Below are 18090 nucleotides of genomic sequence, written 5' to 3' on the forward strand. Positions count from 1 at the left end.
TAACAGAGCTTTTGATCCACGTGAGTAAAATTATTGTGTAAAATCGATAGTGCAGCTTCTTACAGAAGTCTCTTCAGGGCCTTCGGAGTCTTTCATTTACATGTCAACATATTTACTCCCTAATAGTATTTGTTGTTCATAATAGGGGTAATTTTACTCTGTTCAGTGAAATGAACTGGCAAAATACTGGAAGGAAAAACAATGTCCATGTAGACTACACATCCCTGCCTACGATTCAGAATAGAATTTCAAATTCTGATCAAAAGTCTTTAACAGGTTGCTGCTAGACACCAGACAGAAATTTGAAAATCCTAAGATATTAAAAAAATACCAAGTAAAAAAATTATTTTATTAGCCTCTCCTTCTATAATTATAATTAAACGTAATGTTTCGACTCAAGGATGCATATGCTAGTTAACACTAAGGTTCAAATTAACAGTGTTTCAATGTTACCATTATATGTCGGGCTGTCAGTACTCATTGTAAAATTCTGAAATGCTTTGTACGAAGTATGAGAGAAAAACAGTACTTGAACAAAAAAAAAACCATTTCTAGCTTTCAGAGTCATTACTTCCTTCCTCTGGGAAGATGAATACGTTTTGTGACTGGAAATGAGGGGAAGATCACTTAGACCACCCATATAGAACACTTATGTGACACATTCATGAGTACTGCTCCAAAGTTTGAGATCGAGGTCAGATTTAAGCAACACATTGAAGCAACTCAGAGGCTGGATTCTAGATAGGTTACCAGTAGTTTCAAACTATGTGTGAGTATTATTTTGTATAACACTATTGAGAAAATTTAGAAGGCATGAGAAATCAGGGCTCAGATGATAGACAGCCTTTCTTCCCCCTCTCTATTTGCGAGTGGAACGGGAAAGAAAATGATTTTTAGTGGTACAAGTTACTCTCCACCAGGTACCATTTGGTTGCTTGTGTAGATGTATATACACAAAAATACGGAAGAAAATTGTGACTGCCTACTACATTAAGAAGTAATAGTTGAATTAACCTAAAGCTTCGTGATTTACTTCAAATGTTTTGTCCCACTGACAATCAGTGACTTGCATCTATAGCAGTCTTACAATTTGGAGATGTCAGTATTGCTTCGATCTATTAATATTCCCTCATTGAGCTCTTTTTATCTTAAGATCACATAAACTGGATTTTTGAGAAACTACATACAGGAAGATGTGATTGGCATATAGCTGTTCGTTTACAGGAAAACAACGATCAAAATTTAAGCATATCGGTAACACACACATGGCAAGAGCACATATCTGGGCTAGAGCACTATACTGGATTTCGCCCCCCTCCCCCCCTTTTCCCTAGAAACCTTGACTGGAGTAATAACTTTATTTGTAGCATAGTCTGAGGTCTACATTAGGTTGAAAAGCGATAATTTCGTTGGCAGTTGTGGAACACAGCGAATGAGAAATAAGGGTTGTGGTAACAGACAGACGTGTGTCTGCCTAATATTTGTTTGCGGCATATTTAAATGCACTTTCCCAAATTTAACACATTTCTCATAATAAAAAAAATAAAACTACTAGGTCATCACCAAAAAACATATATTAGAAAATGAACAAGCATCCGACGCGTTTTGATGCATATTACGTACAGATATCGTACACAAACTGGAAAAATGCAATGGGCGTTCCACTAAGCATCCTTTACCATATTTGATTCGTTTTTCTGCATTTGCTACTGCTGGTATGGGTTCAAAGACAAATTCGTGCTCAAACGTCTCAGTGGTATTTAGCCTACATTAGTAAGCTGCAGTTAATGCGTTGAAAACATTTAGACACATTGTCCGCTATGCGTAATATGTGTTATGCTATAAATCATTCTGCCTTTCGACCAATAATTTGTAATCAATTGGCTTCAATCAATTACGTACGACTCTAATATGTAACTTTGACTACGCTGCGGATTTATCATGTCACCATAATCCAGATTATTCGCATTTAAACCTTCTTTCTACATTTTATTCTGTTAACGGAAGCTTCATTCAAACAATCTTAACTGCTTTGACATTCCAAAACAACAGTTGAAGGCAGGTCTGTATAAACCATAGAGGGAGACGCCGTGACGTCATAGCTGTGAAGCGATGTGAATCCGAGGGTAGCCACTCGCTGAGTAGCAGTCGAGGGTTGAGCATCGCTCCTCTCACTCGCGTACTGTCAGCCATAGGCCCCCGCTAGTATGGGAGTACAAACAGAAGTGTTCTCCGGCTCTGTTTTTATTAAAACATTGACGGGCACTTGCGCCTAGGTCTTTGCACGGACGGCACTGGGAAAATCATTTGCATGGCGTCGCCTGGCAAAGTTGTCGTGTCTTCTCGCCGTTGTGGAATGTCGAGCTTGGGTGGCGCCTTGGGGTCGCGGCGGTCTCTTTCCGCCGACGACACGAGGCGCGTTTTCTTGTTGCCGCGGGCCGCGCGGTCGGCCGCCTCTAGCACCTCGGCTGCCGCAGAGTCAGTCTCTGCCCCCCCCAAGAACAGGGAAAATGTAGGCCAGGACCTGGAAGCGGGCCGCGGAATCACAGAAATGTTTTCCGCCGCCCCCGTTCAGAATTCCGCGTCTGCAATCGTGATAGTAGGGTCAGCAATGCCACCGGAAAACCTAACGGTGACAACAAAAGTGGCAACTGACAATAACCTGGCAGCAAGCCCCCTTCCCGCTACGGACATGGCAAACCTACACAAAACACAGACAGACAAATACATCGTCAGGACTTGCGATCCCGCTCCTCCCTCCCCTCTCCTCAGCCCTCTCCTGCTTGCCAACGGCTGTGGCCTCCTTGCTGAACATATCCGCAGCCTAAATGGCAAGCAGAAGCCCAGTCAACCGACTAAAATCCTCCCCAAACCCGCGACTGCCACCCAACCCCCTACCCGATCCCAATTCCTCAAATCCCCCCCACTCAAGTCCACCACATCCCGACAAAGGCGTGTAAGGAAGGTCAAGCAGGAGAAGCACTCCAAGGGGAAAAAGCAATCCACCACCCCCATCCCAACCACTTCCACACCCTCTGAGGAGCCCGCGCCCCCGACAGCACCTGTCGTCGTCCTAGGAGGGGACCAGGAAACACCGGAACTGGAAGGGAACCGCAAAAACGGGCAGGATTCGGATGGTTTCGTGCTGGCGAGGAAAACCTTTCGCCAGCCGAGGCTCCCGCCGGCCCGGGGAGTGGAACCCACCCCGAACAGGTTCCAGGCGGTGGCCGATGAGCCAGAGGCACCACAAGACACAACAACGCAAACACAAAATCATGTCACCCACCACCTCCCTCCGATCGTCGCAGAGTTCACTGAGAACTACGAGGAACTCTACGAAATGTTAAAAACAGCAATCGGGGGAGGCAATTTCAAGGCGAAACCTGCTGGTGGTGACAAAATAAAAATTACATTAATCACACTCGAGCACTACACCACAATAAAAACACTTCTGAACAGCAAAAACATACCCCACTACACTTTCCCCACAACAAAAACACGCAATAAAAACATAGTCATCAGGGACCTACCAAGACGAGTGGCCCCCCAGGCGATCAAAACAGATTTGACTGCCCAGGGGTACGTCGTCAAGGCGGTCCAACAGATGGGAAACATAGGGAGCAAATGGCCCCTGTATCAGGTGACACTGCCGGACGTCCCACAAAACAAAAGGGACATTAAGATGATCCTGGAGGTCCCTGTGACCACTGAACCACTGCGCCGCAAAAACAACACGGTGCAGTGCTTCAGATGTCAGGGCCTCAACCACATTGCGGCACACTGCTCCATGGCAGTGAGGTGCAGAAAATGCGCCGAGGCCCATGACACACGGACATGCAACATGAAACACACGGACCCGCAAATAAGGTGCGCGTTGTGTGGCAAAAACCACACAGCGGGTTACCAAGGCTGCGAGGTCCATAAAAAGCACACACAGCAGGCAAAGGGCGCAAAGGCCGCCCACCACACACGAAAAGGAAACACCACGAACCCATCCAGACACACAAGAAACCAAAACACGACAACACACACAGACAAGGCCTGGGTAAAACCAAGGCCAGACACACCCAGGGCAACATATGCAGAAGTGGTTTCTCCCCCGAGGAACCATGAAAGCATTGCCCAACCACCACAACACCAGACACCAACACAAGAACAACACCGGGAAATACACAGCAAAAACGACCAGGTCCACCTTGACGGAGAAGGCCCTAGGAAACCCCAGACACACTTCCCCCCCATGGATCAGTTGTTAGGCGTAATGGTGCAGACCATGAACCTCGTCATGGAAATGATAAAGGAATTCAGGGAAGCCCAGAAGCAGAACACGCAGATCCTCGCTGCCCTTCAGGCAACAGTCCAGCAGTCGCTCCCCTCTGCGACTTCCTCAGTAGCATCAAAACCCCATCATGGATAGACGACCAAACATCCAAGGCCTGACAATGTGCGTCTTTAACGCAGACGGCATTGTCAATCAAGAGGTCGAGTTCAGAGAACTCATGAAGGAGTTCTCTATCGACATATGCATGATGGGGGAAACCCACCTAAAACCGGGAGTAAAAGCGACAGTTCCCAACTACATTAGCTACCGTAAAGACAGGCCAACCCAAGGCGGAGGAGTGGCCATATATGTAAAAAGAGGGATCCCCCACCACCAGGTATTCTTACCAGCTACCAACAAAATCGAAGCAGTGGCGGTGGAAGTAACCACTGCCACTGGACCCCTAACAATTGTTGCAGTCTACCGACCCCCACATGACCAGATAGATGAGGGAGACATAGCTGCTCTAGGGCAAATTGAAGGCAAACTCGTAATAGGGGGAGACGTCAATGCCAAACACCCTGACTGGAATTCTAGAGTAACCTCCAGAGCAGGCGCCAAGCTGCAACAACTAGCGCACGCCCACCACTTCGAAACATGGGGTCCAGTCGAGCCCACACATTTTCCGAAAAACGGAAGCAGGCCCGATGTGTTAGACATAGCTCTCACTAGGAGGATCGCAGGATTTGTGACCGCAAGGACAATCAACAGAATGTCCTCCGACCACAACCCAGTGATTCTAGAAGTCGATGTGGGAGAATGGGTAGCACTCCCACGGTACCAGACGTCTTACAAACGTACAGACTGGGAGCGATACCAAGAAACTGTCGCCTCTGATATCGCTCGCGCTCCGCCACCTACTGCCGAAACAGTAGATCAAGCGCTACTAGACTTGACAGGCACCATCTTGCAGGCAGCAGAAGAGGCCACCCCACCACAAAGGGAGGGCCCTCCACCGCAAATACAGCTCCCGGAACACTTACTAGCTCAAATCCGTGACAAGAACAGAGTGGCAAAAGAGTGGAAGATCACCAGAAATCAGGCCACCAGGAGGCTGCTCAATCGTCTACAGAGAGAACTGAAGGTAGCGCTCAATGAGCACAGAAACCAGCAATGGCAAAACCGCCTCACAGCTCTCAAAGTAGACGATCATACACTTTGGCAAGCAACCAAACAATTCACAAAAAGACGCGCTAGGATGCCGCCACTGCATGGCGAGCGGGGATTGGTCTACAGCAATGCTGAGAAGGCCAACGCCCTCGCCGACTCCTTCGAGAAGCAGTTTCAAACGGCAGAACCCGAGGATGAAGAGCATGAAGAGGTAGTCAGTCGTCAACTGGCCGTCTTCCTCAATGCTGAGGAGGACCCAGAGGACGAACCCATACTTTTTGCCCCTGAGGACGTGGCAAGAGTAATCAGGTCCCTCCCTACAAAAAAGGCGCCAGGGCACGACAGTGTCACAAACCAGTTAGTCAAAAAACTCCCACCCACAGCGATCACACACCTCGCGAACGTCCTCAACGAGATTACTCGTTTCCGTGAGTTCCCAGCTTGCTGGAAACATGCGGAAGTGGTTGCGATACACAAACCAGGAAAAGACCCTCTATTCCCGCAGCACTACAGGCCGATTAGCCTCTTGCCAACACTCAGCAAGATCTATGAGCGCCTCCTGCTAAAACCCATGCAAGAACATATTACCAGAGAGCAAATTCTGCCGGATTTCCAATTTGGATTCCGGCAGAACCACTCTGCCCCACAACAGGTCATGAGAATGGTTGAAGCAGCCACAGAGGGCTTCAACCACAGAGGCTACTGCGGGATAGTGCTACTAGACGTAGCCAAAGCCTTTGATTCAGTATGGCATAGAGGGCTACTCTACAAGTTGTACTCACAAGGGTTTCCAGGGAGCATAGTTCAGCTAATCAAGAGCTACCTCACGAATAGGACTTTCTCCGTCAAAGTAGAAACTGCCACCTCCACCAGAAGGCGTATTCGTGCCGGGGTGCCACAGGGATCGGTCCTGGGGCCCGTATTGTACAGCTTGTACACTGCGGACACTCCAACGGCCCCCCTGGTGCACACCGCGCAGTACGCAGATGACACAGCCTTTTACACGAGAAATGCGAACAAGGACCTGGTCATACGTAGGCTACAAAGGGTTTTAGATGACACAGAAACCTGGGCCCGTTGCTGGCGCATCACCATCAACTCGGAGAAGACGCAGGCAATGCTGATTACCCGCAGGCTCGGAAGGCGCGAACCTCCTCAACGTCCCCCCCTCCACCTCCACCTAAATGGAACCCAACTCCCCTGGCGCAGAACCGCCAAGTACCTTGGCGTAACCTTGGACTCTTGTCTTACGTGGAAACCCCACATAGACGAGGTCCACAGGAAGGTCTGCGCCAGAATGTCCATCCTATACCCTATCCTGAACACAAACAGCTCCCTTCCCTGCCCAGTAGCAGTAAACGTTTACCAGGCCCTGATCCGGCCAGTAATGGAGTATGCGTGCCCTGTCTGGGGATACGCGGCGAAGCAGCACCTGGACAAACTCCAGAGGCTGCAAAACCGCGCCCTCAGAAGGGCACTGCATCTACCTCTCGGATTCCCCACAGACGACCTGCACGCCGCAGCTGATATCCCACTCCTGAGAGAGCGTTTCCAGGATCTGGCAAGGGCCTTCTATGAAGGTACTTCCAGATCCGGAAATGCACTCATCCACTCCCTTGGTCGGTATGACATGTCTCGCGATAAACACAAGCGCCCTATGACGATCTTCGACGATTAAGTCGAAGAGAAAAATCCCAATACCCAATCCCTAATCCAGTTCCTTCCCATATATCACCAATCATCTCGCCTACCTCAGGCAAGTCCCAGATACACACACAACAATTCATCACATATCACAGACACCAGAAATATATAGAAAAATCACACACACATGTACACAGGGGAGTAAAAGCCAAACGGCTACAAACTCCCCCTCACCCTTCCCCAAAGAGGGGAAAGTATTAGATGAGTGCAGGCAGGAGGGTAGCCATCTCAATCCGACCAAAACATTGCTGCTGTAAGCTTGTGTCCATAGGCTTGTCGCTCGCTTTTGGAAGGATTTTGCGCTATTATGGTGACTTGTGTGTTGTTCGGATGTACGAATCGTTCTGATTGTGATGCGAAATCGAAGGGAATAACATTTCATGTGTAAGTTGTCTCGTTAAGTGTGATTTTACAACTTCATTGTGAATGAACCTGTGCTACATCGGTACTTGTACTATAGCGTGTTTTTCTCCTGTATGATTTTAGATTTCCTAAAAATGAAAGTCGGAAAGCTCTGTGGGAGAATGCCGTGAGCAGGAAGATTTGGCGTGCGTCTAAATGGAGTACTATATGTTCTCAGCATTTCCGAGAAGGGGACATACACCGAACTTCCCTTACAACAGTAAGGATCCGAGAAAATGCTGTACCATCAGTTTTCCCTACACACCCAAAACATTTGCAAAAGGTATGTTAATTCAAAGAATTAAATTCTTATTTTTCAAGTTCACGTTTCAGTATAATACGTACGTATCGTCGATAATCGAAGTGTTGAGTAACTCACTTTGTCTTCATCATGTACCAAATTAAAAGCTAACACTACATTAACTGGCGTAAAGTATAGTCCTAAACAGGACACTGTGTAGATTTGCCATTCTGTGTACCGTATTTCAGTAAATATTGGTGGTAATGAACAGTGTTTCCCAGTAGTGTAACGTAACTGAAATGCCCCAGTACGTATTACAAACAAGATGTATTTATGGGGCTTTGGAGGGAGGGTATAGCTAACTTAGTTTTCAGTTTCTATTATTTAGTTTGTGATACACGTTTATTACTGAATTAACAAAATTGTATCGTTTACATTGAAGACTAGCTATTCGAAATATTACATTAAAAACTATTTTTAATCAGAAGAAACGCGGAATTTCGCCTTTACGAGATTTTATTTTAAACAAAAACTTTGAAACAACCAATCTGATGACGTTACATGCGTATATGGTGCAATTAGCGACTTTAATACACGCAGCGCTATAGCACACTGGCAATGTTTTGGTCAGAGTGTCATTGCAGCCAGCCACGCCCCCATGGCTTCAAAATCGTAGTACGGCTGGGATACGTAGCGCCATCTCCCCTTATTCTTACCTCCATGGTATCAACCAACACCGATTCAAAGTCGATGTTGTATAAACGCTGTAGCCAACATGTGACGTCACTTACGTCAACAGAGTTGTTTACAGGTCTAGTCACCAGGCAGCGCTGTCACGCTTTCAGCCTTTCTGATGACGTCATGAAGCGATTCCTCGGGGCCCGCGAGACGCACGTCAGGAAACACATGCAAGGACACGTTCCATCTTTGAATTGTCTCTTACAAACAAAGTAAACAGTGAAAGCAAGATTAGAAGAAACAAAAGCAAATTATCTACAATTGTGACATGAATGGAGCGGGGAGAACATGACTTCCTATGTCAGCGTCAAAAGTTCTTCCTCAGAAAAGTTGACACTTCGTTATCTTGATACCCTGTGTAATGCCACCATTTGAAATGCATTGTGGAATGTTTTGATTTTCAGTAACACAACGTACATCGTGAATCGAGCTTAACTTCCGATGCTAGCAGACGACGCCACTGTCGCACCATAGAAGACGCGTGTATGATTGTTGTAAAACCTTTGGTGTACTTGCTTTATCTAAGATCTTTGGTGCAGTAGCGCTTCAACTTGAATTAGCAGTGGCGTTCAAAATGCGAATCGTATGTGTGTTTTGTGTGATACTGTTGTGAAGTATACGTAAAGTGCTTGTCGCGAAAATTTGGAGAGCAAATGTTCTTTAGTTTTTCTGGTAAGTTTATTCACGATATTCTCGCATAAATTTTGATCTGGACGAGCTGTCGTATATCAGTGACACTGGGCAAAACAAGCATTATTTAAACCTATTCGGAAAGCGGATAAAGCAACGTGATCTACCACAGAGGAAAATATTTATGCATATGCCCCATATACGACAAATCAGAGCTACTAAGAAGCTGTAAGAGTACACACAAGCCTACTGTTTTGACTATTAATATGGTGGAACTATTATCTACAAAATAGCAGTATATATACAAACAAATAAGGCATGTCACGGCAGTAAAATTTTACAGAACGAAACAGGTAATCAAACTCTGGAATTTGTCAGCGTTTGAAAAATAAAGTTGACAAAAAATTACATAGTTGTGTAGTGTCAATGTTTGACGTAACACATTTACCGAAAGTAGTAAGATTGTGTTGGAAGCAGTTTGTTGTGTGGAAAGAATGAGAGCTGTAGTTCATTGAATATGAACTTGTGGTGTAGCAACTGGCCAGTAGTGGGTGATAGTCACATTCTATTTTTTGCGTTTGCAGTAGCCCACTGCTGAAAGATCGTAAACTGTTTCGGTCTGCCACTATATGACCGCAGCATACATTCGAAATCTTGGTTGTGGTGATCTGCTGTAGCTAACCCAAAGTTCCACTACGTAATTGGGTCAGTCCATATGAAGTGGTCCAGTGATGGTTGCTTGACCATTTTTTAATATGTGTTTGGCCTATATTTGAGAGGTTCAAAACAGTTTTTTTTAATAATTTATCGTGCATCTTTACTGGATGGCGGCCATTTTTATTTGTAGGTGTGCGACGATTTCTCAGGCTGGAGACATTTGCGAAAATTTGAATGTCTCTGCACCGGGTTAAGTTACAACATTGCAATTGACATGATTGTTTTTAGAAAAGTGCCCTCTGCAACATTGTCTATTACACAAAATATCCTAAATTCAAAAATAATTAGCAATATTCATTTTGTTTATTTATTTTTAATAATGCAATATTAAACAGTAGGAGCTTTCGCATTTGTTCTGTTGTTGTTGTTGTTGTTGTTGTTGTTGTCTTCAGTCCTGAGACTGGTTTGATGCAGCTCTCCATGCTACTCTATCCTGTGCAAGCTACTTCATCTCCCAGTACCTACTGCAACCTACATCCTTCTGAATCTGCTTAGTGTATTCCTCTCTTGGTCTCCCTCTACAATTTTTACCCTCCACAGTGCCCTCCAATGGTAAATTTGTGATCCCTCGATGCCTCAAAACATGTCCTACCGACCGATCCCTTCTTCTAGTCAAGTTGTGCCACAAACTCCTCTTCTCCCCAATCATACTCAATACCTCCTCATTAGTTACGTGATCTACCCACCTTATCTTCAGCATTCTTCTGTAGCACCACATTTCGAAAGCTTCTATTCTCTTCTTGTCCAAACTATTTATTGTCCATGTTTCACTTCCATACATGGCTACACTCCATACAAATACTTTCAGAAACGACTTCCTGACACTTAAATCTATACTCGATGTTAACAAATTTCTCTTCTTGAGAAACGCTTTCCTTGCCATTGCCAGTCTACATTTTATATCCTCTCTGCTTCGACCATCATCGGTTATTTTACTCCCTAAATAGCAAAACTCCTTTACTACTTCAAGTGTCTCATTTCCTAATCTAATTCCCTCGGCATCACCCGACTTAATTTGACTACATTCCATTATCCTCGTTTTGCTTTTTGTTGATGTTCATCTTATATCCTCCTTTCAAGACACTGTCCATTCCGTTCAACTGCTCTTCCATGTCCTTTGCTGTCTCTGACAGAATTACAATGTCATCGGCGAACCTCAAACTTTTTACTTCTTCTCCATGAATTTTAATACCTACTCCGAATTTTTCTTTTGTTTCCTTTACTGCTTGCTCAATATACAGATTGAATAACATCGGGGAAAGGCTACAACCCTGTCTCACTCCCTTCCCAACCACTGCTTCCCTTTCATGCCCCTCTACTCTTATAACTGCCATCTGGTTTCTGTACAAATTGTAAATAGCCTTTTGCTCCCTGTATTTTACCCCTGCCACTTTCAGAATTTGAAAGAGAGTATTCCAGTTAACATTGTCAAAAGCTTTCTCTAAGTCTACAAATGCTAGAAATGTAGGTTTTACTTCCCTTAATCTTTCTTCTAAGATAAGTCGTAAGGTCATTATTGCTCCACGTGTTCCAACATTTCTACGGAATCCAAACTGATCTTCCCCGAGGTCGGCTTCTACCAGTTTTTCCATTCGTCTGTAAATAATTCGCATTAGTACTTTGCAGTTGTGACTTATTAAACTGATAATATTGTCCTCAAGTACATTGCCCTTGTATAAACCCTCTATATACTCCTTCCACCTTTCTGCCTTCCCTTCTTTGCTTAGAACTGGGTTGCCATCTGAGGCATTTGTTCTATGGTAACAAAAATACCCACTTACGTTTAGGTTTATTGTCAACAAAGAAGTATGTTATTGCTGGGTATAGCAAAACTCAGTGATCTTAACTACCAAGAGTTGCTAGGTTTAATGGTGTGTGACACTATATTAACAGTTATGACTGCATAAGGAGTTGGTGTAATAAATTCCCTGGTAAGGAAACCGTTATTGAATTTTCACGAATATGATGATGAAATGCGAGACACTATTTTCATACAGTGGTTCACAACTGACAGGGCAGAAATGATAACAGTGGTTAAATCTCAGGAAGAGTACTTGGAATCATTGATAACTTAAAATCTCAAATGTCACCATTTTGTTTCTAAAACCCAAAGTAAGATTTTGGACAAAAAAAGCACAACTTCATGAAACTGAATGCATAGTGCTGGCTGATTTTGCAGAAAATTTTACATTTGCGGTTCAGGATGCAATAAAGACAACAGTGCAGCCATTTATTTTCTACTTTAAAAATGAGAAAAATGACGTTCGTAGTTCTTCAGTTTGCATTCTAAGCGACTATTTGGAGCTCAACACTTTGGCTGTACATGTGTTTAAAAAGTGTGTAATAAATTACATAAAAGAAAAATTTTCCAAAGGTTGAGAATAAAAAGAATTTTTCAAATCTGTGCAACCACAAAGTAGACTTTGGGTTGGAGGCTGAATGGCACATTTTTTCATCATGCCATGGTAAAAATGCATGTGATGGAAGTACAACAAAACGTGAAGTAGGGCCTACCGGTAAGTAAAGCCAGCCTACAAAGACCAACCACAGACCAAATTCTCACAGTAGGCTACAGGACATGTAGGTCTTTTGCAAGTATGATATTAAAGGCATTAGGCCGACCTATTTTCTGATCAAGCAAGAAGAGAGTCTGCATATGAAAACAACACTTCAAACCAGATTTGAAAACTGTATAGCAATAAAAGGAACAAGGCATTTCCGCAAATTCCTTGCCATTACAGAAAACTTAGTTCAATGCTATGTAACATCAGAAGCAGAAATTAGAGAATTGTTGAGTCAGTAAAATTACGTCTCTGTCTTTAACTTTGAATGACATAGTGGTATGTGCATATGATGGGACAGTGATAGTTTGCAGAGGCTGAAAGAATGAGTTTGGAAAACAATGATGTTTTTGTGCATTTTTACCATGAAAACAATGATGTTTTTGTGCATTTTTACTGTCCTGCTGGTCTATGAACATCATTCAAGAAATCTGCTAGTCACAAAGTTTGGATTCAAGTGAAAAATGTTTTAAGGAAACTTTCAGTGCTTGAACTTAGCACAGCAACTGGGAGGTCTTATTCTATATCACAGAAGCCATCTGAAGAAATAAGTGTTCTTAACATTCATCACCAGCTTTGGGAACAGTCACATCTCTAAGGATGTTATTTGAAAATAATTATTTTAAGTATGTCAAAATAAAATAAATGTTAATTTCAATTATGTTTTCCACTTTTTGTATATAATTCAGTACCTTACTTCAATAATGATTGATTACATCCCACCAATATCACACATGAATAGGCAACACCCATAAGATAAGTTGTAGAGTAATGTGAATTATTTCCTCATTTTCAAAACTTCATATCTTTGTTCAGTCAGATATCAATGCTGAAATTTTTATAGTATGTTGCTATGTTATAGGTGTACAAACTGTGCAAAAATCATATTTTTATATTGAGTCCCACCTGAGATAACTAAGCCCAAACTTCACAAAAAATGAAAATTTTCAAAAATTCATAAAAATGACGGAAGCATTTGTAGCTAAGTGTTCTTGCTCTATGTGAGACTAGCAGTGTATGATATCTAATTATAGGAAAAAATACTCGCATAAATCTCTCCTTGTTTGTTGTTTTTAGGCGTAAAAAGTGGATTTTTTATAATTTGTCTACCAAACTTTGGAGGTAATTTTGACTGGTTATTTTTGAATTTAGGGTATTTTATGTAATAGGCAATATTGTAGAGGACACTTTTCTAAAAAAAAATCATGCAATTGCAATGTTGTAACTTTACCCAGTGCAGAGATATTCAAATTTTCACTAATGTCTCTAAACTGAAACATTGTCACGCCCTTACAAACAAAAATGGCCACCATTTAGTAAAGGTGAAAGGTAAATTTTTTAAAAACTATTTTGAACTTCTGAGTTATATGGTAATCACATATAAAAAATTAATATTTGAAAATGGTCAAGCAACCAACTTAATTTTTATTGGACCACTTCATTTGGATTGACCCAACTTTAACCTCCGTTAGAGTATTGCTCTGCTTTCATGTGACATCTAGTCATTATTCATTAGCAGACAGGCGTCGACTGTTGGTGTAGAGAGCGTTGACTCTGGCAGTCACCAGTTGGGTTGGTTAGGTACAGACCTCAGAGAAGGAATTATCTAATGTCTGTATGAGGGAAGGTTTTGTCTAATTGGTCACGGGTGTTGGTCAACAAAAACTAAAATTTGTCTATTGTTTCCCTTTTTGCCACCAGTAGGGCTGCTTTATTGATTAAATTTTTGTTTTGGTATCAGGAAACAAAGTGCAGATTTTTAGTGGAGTAAATCAATTGTAAACAGATCAGAAAAGATGCTAATGAATTTAAAATACTACGGTGTCGTCCAGTGCTTACATTTTATTATTTCTCGCTGTCTCGTATACTTCATCAAGTTGTGTCCACCTTAATTCACAATCTTGCATATATGATGTGACTGATCCTAATTTGAACAAATTTCCTTCTACATTTCCACTCTGCTCTGTGTGACCTGATCAGTAGTGCAATAAGCAGTTAATTGTCAGTTATCTTTTATTTACAAGTGACTGCCCTACTCTTGCTTGGCGAATAGAAGTTTTGTTTGTATTTTTGAACTGCTTTTTGTATGTTACTGTTCCCTTATGGTGCCAATTCTGTCCTTTAATAAAGCATAATGACTTGTGACAAAAACAGGAATTTGGGCTTATGGAGGTGTAAAATTTTCTTTAAATACAGTAACCTGAATGTTGTAGCTTTAGAATTTTGTTAATCTTAATGCAATATGGTATTATTTGTTGCAGATCATTCCATTGTTACAGCTGCTTGTTGGTGTGTGGAAATAGGTTGTCGTGAAGCAGGCTAATTATCTCTGGAGTATGTGCTTGTGGAAAATCTCAGGTATTGTACTCAACTCAAGTTTTATATTTAGAAGATGTGCTGCATTTGATGTGAATATTTAGAATTTATCAACATAGTAATTGTGTGCAGTGTCATTTGGATTTGAGACAGGTGGTGTTGAAACATAAACTGTATATTTCCTTCCTTCAGAAACCTTAAAAGAGGGAGTGTGAAGTTGGATGTTTCTTGTGCTTATCTAAATGTACAAACAGAAAACTTTGATATTGTGGTATAAATTTATTGCTGGAAGATAAAAATTGTTCTGAAAAATAACAGCAGTACATGCCTAGAACGTGCATCATTGAGACAAACAAGCTACCCACCCTCGGAGAAAATTTTTTAAAATCTTTATCTGAAGTACGCCAATTCTCATGCGTTATGACCTTGGAATCGGTAAAAATACTGAAAAAATTCTCAAGGTGATAGTTTTGAAAAAACTTCACTAGTGCAATCGTGCTAGTTAGGTTGTATCCCAGTCCAAATAACATTTATTGTGCTGTTCAAGAAGTGCTTTTATTTATTTCTGTTTCAAGGACTTACAGTAGTATGACAGAAGTCGTCATTTTCTGCATGACTTTACTTTCTCTCTGATGTTGATTGATATTGGAGCCTGTGCAATGGCCATCCTAAAACTTGAGCAAATCCAGGATACTTCTTTTAGGATCTTTGTTTTTTCTGCATTCTTCTCGGTACTGCAACCAACTATTTACAGTGCTCAAGTCAAAAATGTGAAATATTAATCTTGGAGCCCATTTCTTTGTTTTGTCCTATAGCACTCCATCTGTTGATCACATGTGGGCCCAGTTATGCAATATGTAACCAGCCCCAAATTTATAGTTTTGAGCTATATCATGTTTTGCAGAGCATTAAAAACAAAATTCTAAAAGTACAATATAGACAAGGTGAGAATGTTGTTACAGTGTAAATTTTAGATACCAGACATTTAAAGTAAAGAAAGGTATGAAATATAGATTTCCCTAGGTTTAAAGGGCCTAAATGGGAGTTGGTTCCTTATTGCTTACCTCAATAAGTTAAAATGGCACTTGGATCTGTTGTTGTATTTTGAGGGACTAGGTAGTGTGCATAAGCAGGTTGAAAAACCTGACAACAGTTATGTTTGTGTGTATTAATATATTGAACTTCAATTATTTGCCAAATAATATGAACATAATGCAATACAGTGGCAAGAAAAATAATACATTTTGCATAGTGAATCCGATGTTAGTCCACGGTGAAGTCCAGTTCCCCATCAACCCCATCAGTATCGTCCACAATACCACAATCTACTGAAAGGTCACTGTAAAATGTGGTAGCATCACTCGGAATGAGATGCGTAAGGGATGCGATGTCATCCAATTGTGGCTGTGATATAGGCTTCCCCTTAGGCCACAAAGATAACAGGAGTGATGAGAAGTTTACTGTAGACTTTGGGTGACCAGCTCTTGTTTTCTTGACATCAACAACAAAATTCTCATCTAATTCTGCATTCATAAATACAGAGTTGGGTTTGCTCTTTGAGATTCTAATCTGATTGAGTTACAGCCAGCTTGTTGTGACGTATGTCTTATTTCCTATTAACAATACTCTTTTCAAGTTGTGCAGTTTCTTTAATGTCATGTTTTATGTGTCCTATGGGTCTGTAGGGGATTAGTTTTCCTTGCCCTCTGCGTTACACAGATATGGTCTCTGCATCTGCAGAACACGTTGTATATCACCAAAGTCGCTATTGTCAGGTGTAATTGCCTCCAAAGAACTATGCTCTTCTAGAGTTGCTTTTAACATTGAAATGAAATGAGTGTATGGGATTGTTGGCCGTGAGGGCCCCATTCGGGGAAGTTTGGCCACCGATTGCAAGTCTTGTTTCAGTCGATGCCACATTGGGTGACTTCCATGCCGGTGATGAGGATGAAATGATAACACAACATCCAGTCCACGAGAGGAGAAAATCCCTAACCCGGGCATGCTGCATGGGAGATAAGTACGTAACCTCCCAGCTAAGCAGGCGGACGCTTTTAACATTAAAAACTATTTAAATTATGGTTTTGTCCCCCACAAAAACCAACCACAAAACCATTTCCTCCACTCAACGATTTACATTGTTCAGTATGTGGTGTCGAAGACATGACCCTACTTCTTGAGCCCCATGGCCAGCAGTGCCTTCAGTCCTGGTATAGCAGTGCTCCTCATTACATTTACCAGTATGGATTCCACAGTCGTACATCCAGAGTTGTCTTTTGTAAAAGATTATATTTGTTGGTATCCATGGTAATGGCAATGTTGTTGGGTGTGTGTGTGTGTGTGTGTGTGTGTGTGTGTGTGTGTGTGTGTTATCATACGTGAATGTTTCAATCTGATCTTCCTCCTGAGCTCTAATCATATCTTCTTTCACCATTTTCTGAGCTCTGCTCTAAATATGTGTTTGTCATGCTGGTCTTCGGGCATTGTTTTATCAACTGCAGCATTTGCTGATGCAGCTTGTGGCTTATATCTGTCACAAACATTACATGTCTTTTTGAACTGTCTTCCTTCTTAAATTAAACTCATTCATAAATACTTTCTTATACTTGGAAAATAAGACAGTGATCCTCCTTATATAATTCAAACATTTTGTTTATCATTAAATCAGGTGCTATGTATTCTGTGACTTACATATTTTGGGAACTTACTAATATGGTGCATAATGTCCCATTTTTGCCGATGTAATCTTATTATGACCTCCACTACATTGGTTGGTAGCCCTGCACAAGGCCGCCTGTACAGAGACAGAGCTCTCGAGAAAGATAAGTAATTTAGGTCGTAATTAATTGTAGTTGAACACTTTTAACTAATTAAATATGTTCTTTAGTGTACTCTTCAAGCTCACCATTAAAAGTTTTTCTTTTATTTACATATTGTTCCAGGAATAGCGAAAAGTTTGTTTTGTCTATATTTCGCGGCTTTGCCTTACTTTCCGAGTGTGCATACTTAGCATTATACCGCAATCTTAAGTGCATTTGGTATAGATTAACTAATTAAATACGTTCATTAGTGTGCTCTTCGAGCTTGCCATTAAAGGTTTTTCTTTTATTTGCGTGTTCTGCCACTTATTGCAAAAAGTTCATTTTGGTTACATTCGGCTGTTTAGGCCTAATTTTTGATCCCACATATTTAGCGTTATAACACAAATTTAATTGCATTTGGCAATAGTTTACTTACATATTAGTTTACAAAACATATTTAGTGTCCTTTTGCATCTGTATTTAATGTATTATCGTTATCACTTAGTAGATCTGTTATCTAATTTCCAAACTACCAATAATACTAAGTGT

At 41.8% G+C, this 18090-nt stretch overlaps 1 long non-coding RNA gene across 1 annotated transcript in view; it reads left to right on the top strand.

Annotated features, from left to right (window-relative positions):
* Positions 1-9092: 9092 nt before the first annotated feature.
* Positions 9093-18090, top strand: part of LOC124798694 — a 63386-nt gene continuing 54388 nt past the window's right edge. Inside the window, exons 1-2 of the long non-coding RNA XR_007016970.1 lie at positions 9093-9188; positions 14686-14782. This is a non-coding gene — a long non-coding RNA (uncharacterized LOC124798694). The remainder of the gene's footprint in view (positions 9189-14685; positions 14783-18090) is intronic.

The sequence above is a fragment of the Schistocerca piceifrons genome, chromosome 5 (assembly GCF_021461385.2).
Source record: "Schistocerca piceifrons isolate TAMUIC-IGC-003096 chromosome 5, iqSchPice1.1, whole genome shotgun sequence".
NCBI lineage: Eukaryota > Metazoa > Arthropoda > Insecta > Orthoptera > Acrididae > Schistocerca > Schistocerca piceifrons.